Raw genomic sequence first — 11442 nt, 5'->3', positions numbered from 1 at the left:
TTGTAATATTGTGTTCTTTTTCTTAAAGAGGGCTCCCCAGAGAGTAGCATAGACATATATATACTACCAACTGTAAAATAGATAGCCAGTGGGAAGTTGCTGTATAACAAAGGGAGTTCAACTCCAGGTTGGATGATGCCTTAGAGGACTGGGACGGGGAGGTTAGGGGGGAGTCGAGGGAGGGAGGGAGTATGGGGATATGTGTATGAATACAGAAGATTGAACTTGGTGTACCTCAAAAAATAAATAAATAAATAAATAAATAAATAAATAAATAAATAAGAGGGCTCCCCAAATTGCATAAGCTTTAGGCCCCACAACCTCTAGATACAGTTGTGGCCATGCCAAAAGCACTCACTGGCACGTGGACTGAGACCCAGAATTCCCCGCTCTGAGCCCTCTTCTCCACCAGGCCTCAACCTTGGCCTATAAAGACTTGAACAAAACAGTAACATAGTTTCTAACAGCTCAAGTCTGCCTCCCTAGAATGACCCTCACCTCCTTCAAGTACCTGCCTGAGAAAACTCAAGGCTGCCAAAAGAACTTGCAGTTTGTTCCAGCCTACACCTAAAGATGTGCTCTTATCACCCAGCCTCTGTGGGAGGGCAGGAGCCAAACTTTGAGAAGCACTAGTTAGCGAAGCCATGCAGGTTTCATGTGGACCACGCCCCCCCCCCTTAAAACTCCCAGTCCCCTCTGTACAGACTGGAGTTGTGTTGAGTTCACACTGGCCTCTTTTCCCCACTGCAATAGTACATTACTGATTAACTTCTGTTCTTACCACTTTAACTAGGGCTCAGCTGTGATTTTCTCTGACATACCCGAAGTCCCAGCCCCTGTGTGATGCCCCAGCCTGCAAATCTGATAGGCCACCGTGCCCATGACTGGGTTATGTTCTAGGACACAGGTGACTTTAAGAAAGAGAAATTATCCCCAGTGAACCTGACCTAATCCCAGGAGCCCTTTAAATCTGGGTCTGGCAGTCAGACCAGGAAGTCAGAGATCCAAAGCACGAAAGGGATTCAATGAGAAGGAAATTCTTCTGCTGGCTTTGAAGATGGAGGGGGCCATGTGGCATGAATGCAAGCAGCCTCAGTGAGCTGAGAGACACTCCCGGCTCACAGCCAGCAAGGAAATGGGGACCTCATTCCTATAGCCACAAGGAGTTAAGCATGGCCAATGACCTTGATGAGACTCTAGACTAGAAGGCAGTCTGGTGACACCTGCATGCAACCTGTGAAACCCTGAAGAGAGGACCCAGCCACATCATTCCCAGAACTGCCGAGTGATAGGGCTATGAGCTAATAACTGGGTATTGATGAAGGCCACTGAGTTTGTGGTAATTTGTTACACAGCCATAGCTAACTAATACACTTGCCAATCATGATTTGGTCCCTGGCTGAACACATGGCTGCAGCAGGCTAACACCCAAGAGAAGGGGCTCTGCTGCTCTTCTTCCTGTAGATCGTAGCATAAAAGTCACTTCTTCAGGGCCCCTTTTCTGCCCCCTCTCCTCCTAGACTACATTTGGATCCTTTTCTGCTCTCAGGGTACCTGGCATTTTCCTACACAGCACTTTATCACCATTTGTAATCAGCCGTTTCACTGTGAGGTGACTTTCCTATGTCTGGACTGTGATATCCATGAGGGCAAGGAGCTGGCTGATTTGGGTTCCTGGCTGTGTCTCAGCACCTAGCAGAGTGCCAGGCACACAGTTGGTGCTCAAAAAAAATGGGATGAATGAGCAGCCACATGGGAGGCAGGGGTGCCGAGGAGGTGGTCAGGGGCAGCCCCGGAATTCCAGGCAGTGAAGAAAGGGAGCCCAGAAGGGGCTGGGCTGGTGCGCTCTCCCATCAAGGTCATGGGAGGGTGGAGGAGCAGGAGTGGGCAGAGGACAGAATGAGGAGGTGTGGGCCTAGGGTGGGCGCTTGGCTGTTGGGGAGGGGGCAGGCCCAGGGTGTTCCCACAAGAGCAGGGAACCAATGGGGCACAAACAACACGGCCAGACTTTACACAGGCAGAGCCATGCAGGTACAGGAAGTGATTCTGTAGGGCAAAGAGGGTGGCAGCCCCTTCTCCTGCCCCCATGGTAGGTGGGGGGACAGGAGGAGTGTGAGGTGGTGGCCCCTGGAGACACACGTCAGCTGAAGCAGGAGGTGGAGGAGAGGAGGGTGAGGGCCAGAGGAGGGCACGGGGGAAGGGCTGGGGAGGAGCGTGAAGGACAGGGTGGAGGGCAGAACAGGGAGCAGAGGGTCAGGGGTGGGGGAGGTCCAGGCAGCTGGCTTCGTAGCACCGACCAGCAAGAGGGGGAGGTGAAGCTGGTGGGGTCAGCTGTAGCCGAGATTTCCAGCTGCATCTTGGGGGTCCCTGGTGGCCCACTCTTGGGGCTCCAGGCTGGGAGCTGTCCCTTTCCCCCACTGAACTCTGAGTTCCATGTCTGTGCCCAGAACTCCTGGCCCAGGCGGGCCAGAGCGGGTGCTCCACATACGTTGAACATCGTTGGTATCCTACAATGACACCTGCTACGTGAAGGCGAAAGGCTAGGAGCTGGGCTGTCTGGGGGAGCCACGCATTCCCTGCCCTCATGGAGCTCATAGTCACAAAAGGGAAATGGGCATCTAGCCAGGAAAGGAGTGAGGTCAGAATGTGATGGTTCTGGTAAATGGAGCCTCAGTTTCCTATTGTGTTCTGCAGTTTGTGTCACATGTACCGCATGAGGCCTTGGCACGTGTGTCACTTCCGTGGAACATCCTCCTGCCCCCTGCTGCTTGCCCTTCAGGCTTCAGATTCAAGGTAACCTGCTCAGAGTGCCTTCCCTGAGCCCCACCCCTGTTCATCTCTATCCTGGCTGCTCACTTTGGAGCACTTCTCCTGGTCCATTCTTTTCTAACATGGGACTAAGATCTTCCATGAACGTCCACCTCCCCAAGTCCATCCTCTGGGCTCTCATGTGCCCCAGGACCCAGCCCAGCATGGGACTGTAAAGATGAAATGAGGTGAGGTGTGGAAAAGTGCCCAGCACGGCATCTGCTACAAACTGCTTTTGGCATTTCCTTGAACAGTGAGATCCAAATGGAATGTAAGTTTTGGAAAGTTGGTAACCAAAGCAATGGAGTTGAGAGTATTTCCCGTCAGGCAGGCTTTGATCACTTGACCATGTGGCTATAGAGGCTGCCTCCAGCCCTTCCTGGGTGACCCTGGCCTGAGTCACGGGACTCTCTAAGTTAGAACACGTGTTTCCATCGGTTGAGCTGCTGACTGAGGACAGATCTTGTCACCACTGGCCACCCTATGAGCCCCTGCCCTTGGCGCTGTGCTCACTGATGGCCAGTTCTCAACCTCCAGGCCTCAGGGCTCCAAAACAGAAGTCACCAAGGCAGGGCTTCTGGAAATGGCGCCTTCAGGTGGAAGAGGGGTCAGTTGGGCTGTGAGAAGTCCCCAGGGGAAGCTCTCAGGCCAGTGGGTAAGACAGAAGTGGTCCAGGAGTTCACAGGCAGTAAGTGAGGCAAGGCAGGAGAGCCCTGGAGAGGGTGCTGTGGCAGGACAGGCTCAGAGTCTGGGTGTCCAAATGTGGGGAGCCAAGGCTGCCTAGGAAGGAGAGGGCACGGGCAGCCAGTGGGGATGCTGGCATGCCGGGACCAAAATGTGTCTGCGGGCTCCTCTGTGCCACCTTCTTTCTGGCCGGGGCACTCAGAGACACGAATAGAAGGCAGCAGTGCTTCTTACTGTGTCTCATCTCCCAAGGGCCCCTCAGAGACCCTATCGCCTGCCCTTGAAACTGGCCTTCAAGGCCTCAGGCAGGACCTGGGGCCCCAGGAGTGCTGAGGAGACCCTTCTCACAGTCCGTTTTCCTGGTGCTGCAGCTTGGGGCCCCATCATCTTCAGAAACATGTCCTGCTTTTTCAGCACCAGAGAAACAACCACCCCCCACCCATGAGTCCTAACTGGAATCAGGGCCAGAGGAGGCCCCCGTGACATTGGAGGTTGTCAGGAGTGTGCACTGTTGAGGACTTACTGACCCAGCACAGTTACCTGTGCGTTCTCACTGACGAGGATGGATGGCGAGCCGCACAGGAGCTGGGGTTACACCTAACGTTTCCCGTTGTCCCGGTGACCTTTCAAAACAATGTTGTTGCTGTGGGAACCCATTACCCAAGTTCAAAAGCCTGGCACCTCCTTGGGATAGACAGCAGAAGGGACGTGGACTTGCCATCCCAGGTTCTGACATCAACAGCAACAATAGGACTGTGTGGAATCCACCCCCTCCCCCCACCAGCTGCCCCAACGTGGACCACACACTTGCGCACTGACCCCAGTCCCCAAGACCTCCCTGATCGTGGCCAGGCTCGTGCCCAGGCACTCCTCTTGCCCTCCTTCCTGCCCGTGTTCTCTTTCCACCCTTTTCTCCCAGAGGCCAACAGCCAGTCCCCTCCATGGGGCCAGGGGTGGGGCAGACAGTGCAAAGTGACATTCACCTTCATAACGACCTCAGCCCACGGGCCTGCAGGGCTCCACGGCTCTGGAGCTGAGCTCAGACCCACAGACTGCGTGGTGGTCCCAGGCCCATGCTTACCAAAACAGAGGGGGCGCTTTGTCCTCACTCTGATTTCAAGGGGCCAGAGATGAGAGCCATGAGCTAGGATATGACTGACAATTGGCCTTGGGCCTAAAAATTAGGAACAGGATCAAATCGTAAGCTACAAGGTTTTGTCTTAGAACCTTCACTCATCAGAGCTATCCCCTCTGAAACCCACCAATGCCGGGTGGTCACCTGGGTCCCACAGTGAGCTTGATTTGGAGCAGCTCGGGGCTTGTTTATAAAGAGCAAGGTGACTTGTGTGGGTTTGCAGACTGACCCAAGCCCCCGAAGCCAGGTCAGGTAGAATGCTCCTGTTGTGACACATTGGTTTACCAGTGGCACCATGTGCCTGGCTGGCTCTGTCTGGCAAATCATTTATGTCAAACTTACAAGGGACTCTGCCCCTCTTCAGCACATGAGTTCCAGACTCCACTGGGGTAAAGCCTGTTTCATGGTGCAGGATAACCATGCCCTGTGACAAGGAAGCTTAGCTCGGCGGGCAGGGAACTAGCACTCTGCATGTGATTTTCCTTGCAATTCCCATCTCCCGTGTCAGATGAGTACTCTGCTGTTGCCGTGGTGAATTCGTATTATACTGTGACCTTGATTCTGAGCAGAAATGTACGTTGCCTTGACCATGATTACACAAAACTGGTTGTCTAGGAAACAGCACAGTTCCGAGAACAGGAAGGGCTAGATCATTCTTGGCTTTGACTGGAAGCCGCACAGGGTTACCTTGTACTCAGTGGGGTCTCAGCTTTCCTCAGGGGCCTCTCGGCTTCATATTTGTGTGTGTGACACACAAAGAGGGAGAGAGGGGTGGGGAGAGAGACAGGGGCAGACGGAAAAGGGGGAGCGCTAGCATCCCTCTGCACCCTGGGATGTTTGAAGCCAAGACAAGCCTCTGTAGCTGTTGTTTGGAAGTGAAGGGGGCTTGCAGCACCCTCTCCCATCTCTTACTGGGAGGCTGCTGGGGAGACGAGCGATACTTCTCGATACTTCTGGCTTCGTGCCTGTTCCCTATCACCCAAGGCAGCTCTAGAGCTGGGGAGGCGTGGCACTGAAGGAGGCCTCCACCAGACTCTGGGACATGACCGTTTCCCAGAGAGGGTACCTGATTCCATCTGTGAGAAGCTCCCCCACTCCCCCCACCACACACACACACACACTGCATCAAGGGCCGATAGATGTAGCTTGTTTGGACTTGAGTCTATTTCTTTCCCCACTGAACCACGCACGCTCTCAGAGCTGGCTTCCCAGGCCAGCCATGAAGCTGCCTTCACCTAGAAGCCTTGGAGAAGGGATGCTACCAGCCTGTGGGCACAGATGCCAGCGTGGCAGGGGATGCAGTCTCCAGCAGAGTACATTAAGTGAGGACCCAGCAGAGGCCGCTCGTGGGGTGAGCGGGGGATTGGCCTCCCCACCCAGCTCCGTCCCCTCTCACAACCCGAGAGTACAGCCCCTGTCCCCAGTGGACATATCTGCTGACCAGTAACCCAAGCTGAAAACCTCCCCATCATCCTTAACTTGTCTCTCTTCCTCAACCAGGAGCCCACACCCCTCTCCAGTCAGTCAGGATCTCCTGTTTTCTCAGCCCCTCAGTGGATCCCCAGTCCAGCCATCTACCCATTTCCATTTTTCCTGCCAACGACTCCAGCCCAGGCCCCGTCCTCCCTCGACTGACAACTGCACACAGGAGGGGTACAGTAAATACTTCTCAAATAAATAACTGAGCAGGACTTGCTTTATTGGAATATTCACTTTATTGTGGGAGTCTGGAACTGAACCCAAGATATCTCCAAAGTATGCATGTGTTACACTCATGTAATTTGGGAACAAAGAAAAAGAAATTGCGAGAAACCTGAACTTGTACTAAATGTTTCTTTACAAGGAGTATTAGTTCCTAAAAGATCCCACAAAAGTTAAGGAGAGAACGTCTGAAAAATGCTAAGCTTTTTGAAATATTTGAAGTATTATGTTTTGGTTTTTTAAAACTTTAATCTTTATTTATTTATTTTATGTCTTAGGTTGTGCCTTGCATGGCATGTGGGATCCTAGTTCCCCGACCAGGGAGCAAACCCATACCCCCTGCTTTGGGAGTGTGGAGTCTTAACCACTGGACCACCAGGGAAATCCCTGAAGTATTATGTTTAATGATATATTCCAACACAGTATCCAAAGACTCTCTGCTCTAACAGATGAACAAATTATTCCACACTCTTCCTCCCACCCGTTTAGTCCTCCAACTCTGGTTTTGGTTAGATTATTACTTTTACATTGTCAAGGTTTCTAAGATTTACATTCTATCCTATAGTAGGACAAGTATGAATGCATAATTCCACAGTTATGGAATATTAATTCTGCATATAAATGGATTCAGTGGTCAGGATTGTTCTTCCATTTCTAAGTTCTTTGTTTCAATTCACCTTTTAGTTGGCTAGCCTTTATTTCTTTAGTGGTAATTTTAACTTTCTGCTTTTAGACTTAAAGGACAAGTTGGACGAATGGAACATTCTTGGAGTAAACTGTCTTTTCCTCAGAAGTTTGGAAAACTTTTCCTACTGGCATCTGGCTCTGAGAACTGATTTGGAGAAGTCTAAGGCCAGCATGACTTTTCCCAGGAAGAGATTCTTCTCTTGATTGTTCTCTTTTTTAGGAAACCAATTATGTATGTGTTGCATCTCCTTTGCTATCTCCCAGATTGTCATCTGTTCTCCAATCTTCTACACTCTCCCATTTTGTATTGTGTGATTTCTTCAAGCCTAACTGCTATGTCCCCAGATGGCCATTATGTACGTGGTCTCCTTGGTCACATTTACTTGAATTATTATTGCTACCAGTGTGGCTTTTTCTTTTCTTTTTCTTTACCTTTTTTTTTTTTTTTTTTTTTTTGGCTTCAGAGCATGTGGGATCTTAGTTCCCTGAACAGGTATCAAACCCTCACCCCCTGCAGTGGAAGCACAGAGTCTTAACCACTGGACTTCCAGGGAAGTCCCTCAGTGTGGATTTCATCTCAGTAATATTTTTATTTTTCTCTTTCAGCTCTTTTCTGAGTTCTGCTACCTTCCTTTCACTTCCTTCTGCTTTCTTACAATCTATTCTTTGAACCCTACATCTCTTATTCAAATTTTATTTTGAGAAATCTTGTTTTCTAAAACTTCGTTGCATCTATGGAGTTTGGGGGGGGTGTTTGGTTTTTTTTGTTTTTGTTTTTGTCTAGAGTCTTTCTGTATTTTTCGTATAATTCCCTTTGTGATGTGCATTTCTTCTCCTGTTTGCTTCCCTTCCTTTCCTTCTCTTATTATTTTTGTAATTGCTGCTGTTTCCATTATATGTATAGGACCCACATTGGGTTGTGAATGCCCTTGATTTTGCCAACATGTACACATCTTCTCCCTGGATCTCCTCAGTGACATTCTACTGTTCCAGTGCTCTGTGTCCTTAATTTTCATTAATCTAACCAGACCTTCCGGACTGTAACCCTGGCCTTTGAGGCAGTCTGATTCCTGCTCCAGTTCTGAGGACGCATTGCTGGCCCAGCTTGCTCCCTATCCCTGTCCAGACATAGCAATGTTTGGCTGGAGAGCTTCCTAATTTGTGGTCTGGGGCTATAGCCATTTTTCTCTTTGAAGCCAAGCCAGCCCATCATTTTTCTGTACAACTGGAGTGGGGGAAAGCCCAAGGTTTTGAAGGAATTTCCTTTCTTAAGTCAGTATCTTTCACAGGCAGCCAAAATTCAGGCAGGAGCACAGAGCACCCAGCTCCACCAGCTCCCAGGCTCTGGACTGGGGAGCAGCCCAGGCTGGGAAGGCCTAGCCCATCCGAGCTAAGAGCTGCTCTATGGGGAAGAAGATGGGCGAGGACTTCTGTCAGTCAGCCCTGCCCTCTGCCAGCCATCATACTTTTGAGGTCACATCCAGCATGTCCATTAAATGTCACACTAGGTCTTTGGGAGATGTGTCACAGCTGGGAGCCAGCCCTCAACTGCCTGCCTCTCAGGGGCCTCACGAGGGAGCTGAAGACGAGCATAGAAGGAGATGTCCAATCTTCTAATACAGCTGGACATGACAAATGGGCTCCAGGCCTTTGATGAGTAAGCTGGGGGCCTTGGGAAGTCCCAAATCCAAGCAGTTACTTAAACTGTGACCCAGGGCATTAGATGGCAGACTTTCTCAGCCACCTGGAAAGAAAAAGAGAAAGTGGCCCGAAGTAACTGCTGAAAGGCTAAGGCAATGAGGACTACAAGGCACCCCAGGAGGACAGAGCGGAGCAAGGGGCAACAAGGAGCCAGCAGCCTGTGGTCAACCCGAACCTGGGACCACAAAGAGCAGGGAATTCTGGGAAAACTAGTTGCAGTTCAGCCCAGAGGACATAGTACACGTCACCAGTGTTGTCTCCCGGCTGGGGATGCCTCACTGCTTCCTCTGCCCCTCCCCACTGCCCCTCTATGTGCACCTGCAAACATCCACCTTCTGCTTCAGAAGCACACATGTGCTCTCGGGTCCCCAGCCCTCCAGCCCTGAGGGGACCTGTGTCCATGGGCACCAAAAGGCAGGGCTGGGTGAGAGGATCACTGAGGGGAAACTGCTGGGGCCTGGCCTCTTGGGGACCCAGTGGAGAAGTGCCACCCTGCAGCAGTGCTGGCAGCAAGCATGATCTCCTGATGCAGACCCTTGGCAAGGTTCTTGGGTCCCCCAAGATCTTGGAATGCACCAGATGGAAAGATTAGCAGCTTACACATCCTCTCCAGCCCTGACTCTGGGGCTTGCTAGATGGCCACTGAGGTGCAGGCTCACAAGCTCCCTCAAGACCACCATGAACCCAGATCCCTGCTCACCCAGAAGTCGCTGGTTCCCTGAGAGACCTGGCTGCCAGCAGAGTCCCTGGAGCCATGCTGTGGCAAACTTGTCCCCCAAAGCCCTGTATGGCCACTGGAATGTGTCTGCAGAGCAAGGCTCAGGCCCCTACACTGAGCTCCTGTGGGGAGCTGCTCAAGGCCAGTTCCCCAGTGCCCCCCAAGGAGCAGGCACCGAGTTCCCCATCCAAGCAGCCACTCCATGGGGGGGAGGGTGTCTCAGTGGTCATTTGCCAAATAGAGTCTCCCCTTCTGCATATAAGGACTGGGCTGGGACAAAAATGGGATTGGATCCTGGAGGGGATCAGACACCAGCAGTGTCTGCCCAGGGCTTCGGCGGTGGGGGGGGGCCCTCCACACAGTGAGCTGCCACCCCTTGGCAGCAGAGCTATGGACATAGCCCTGTCTGCTGCAAAGGGCATGGCAGGGGGTGGAGGGCGCACCACTCTGTAGGCCTCCTCCAGCTGCCTTAGGTCCCAGCAGGACCAGGAGGGGCTAAAATAACATGGGCTTGGACTGCGGGCCGGATGTAGGGTACAGGAGAGAGACAGAGAAGGAAATGTGAAAGGCGACGTCAAGGCCTGTGGAGACGTCACTGACCACTCCATCTGGGACACGACTACAGCACCCAAAGTTTTAGGGAATGGAGACAGGGTGGGACATTGGGGATAGGCCCCCCACAACCAGTCTCCTTGGCCCCTCAGTTGGCTGGAGTCAGCTAATGCGTCCTTCCTCCAGTTCAGGCGGAAGAGGGAAGCCACAGGAAGTCTCAGGCTCAAGGCAGAGAAGGTGATGCAGCCCAAGAGAGAAGCAACTCTGCCTCCACACTCACTCACACATTCACGTAACCACACACACTCACACACACTCATACACACTGACAAAAATCCCACATGCAGTCACAAACATGTTCACAGAAGCCACACACACACGTTCACACATGTTCACATAAACCACACACTCACCCACATGGATACTACACATATGCACACCCCCCTACTCACTGAAGCTTTGCCTTGAGACTCCCAATCCCAGAGCCTCCCCAACCCTCTCACAGGCTCCTCTCCACTGGTAACTGGGCACACCTAGTCAGCAGGAGGCACCAACTTGACCTGGGCCTGGGCGGGCTGCTTGGGTATGGGTGTGTGCCCTGCCACGGACCACACACCAAGGGCCCTGCTCTCACCATCAGACTGGCTCCCCTCACTCTTCAGTTCCAAGAGACAGGAGGCAAAGACAGCCGCCCCCATTCTCCCAGGGCCCCACATTTTAAGCGCCCCGTCGGGCTTTCCCCATGACTTGCCCTGTAGGCATTAGCCACGGCCTTCCAACTCCTGGCCAACCAGGAGGGGTCAGCTGGGTCTGCCCCTGAGGGACTGGGGGTCCTTTCGGCGCGTGTCATTGGGAAGCCCTTGCACCCCTCGGAGTCTTTAGCCATCCCATCTCACATCGGCCAGTGGAAGCACAAAGGGAATTAGCTGAAGGATGGCAGGAGTCCCATCGGCATTCAGGCAGTGCCGCAAAGCCAGGCCCGGAGGCTCTGCAGAGAGGAACGAGGCTCTGAAGCACGCCACGGTGCTGGGCTGGCGAAGGCACGCCTTCAGCTCCCTCCCTCCCACCACTGAGCACAGACACTGTGGTCTGCACCACCCACGTGGGACTCGGGTGCTGCCATGACAACCATGGCCGCCACCGCTTCTTGAGAAACAGGTCTGATTGCCCCTGCCGCCACCTGCCCACCTGCGTGGGATCTGTGTGACCCCCGCTCTTCCCAGCTCTGGCCCCAGGCTCAGCTGGCAGCAGGCACATCTGATTGATGGGTCCCGGTCCTGTGCCCACATCTGGCTGCAAGGGAACTTGGGAGACTGCACACCTGGTATCTTCTGCTCCTCTTGTGGGAGGTGAGCTCAGCCGCATAAAGTGGCAAATTCCCAGGACGGAAGGAATGAAAAGTGTCCACTGCCCTTAGCATGAAACCCAGTTCCCCACATCCCTGAACGTTACCCCT

The sequence above is a fragment of the Hippopotamus amphibius genome, chromosome X (genome assembly GCF_030028045.1).
Source record: "Hippopotamus amphibius kiboko isolate mHipAmp2 chromosome X, mHipAmp2.hap2, whole genome shotgun sequence".
Taxonomy (NCBI): Eukaryota; Metazoa; Chordata; class Mammalia; order Artiodactyla; family Hippopotamidae; genus Hippopotamus; species Hippopotamus amphibius.
The sequence above is the reverse complement of the archived record's forward strand: the minus strand, read 5'-3'. Positions refer to the sequence as shown.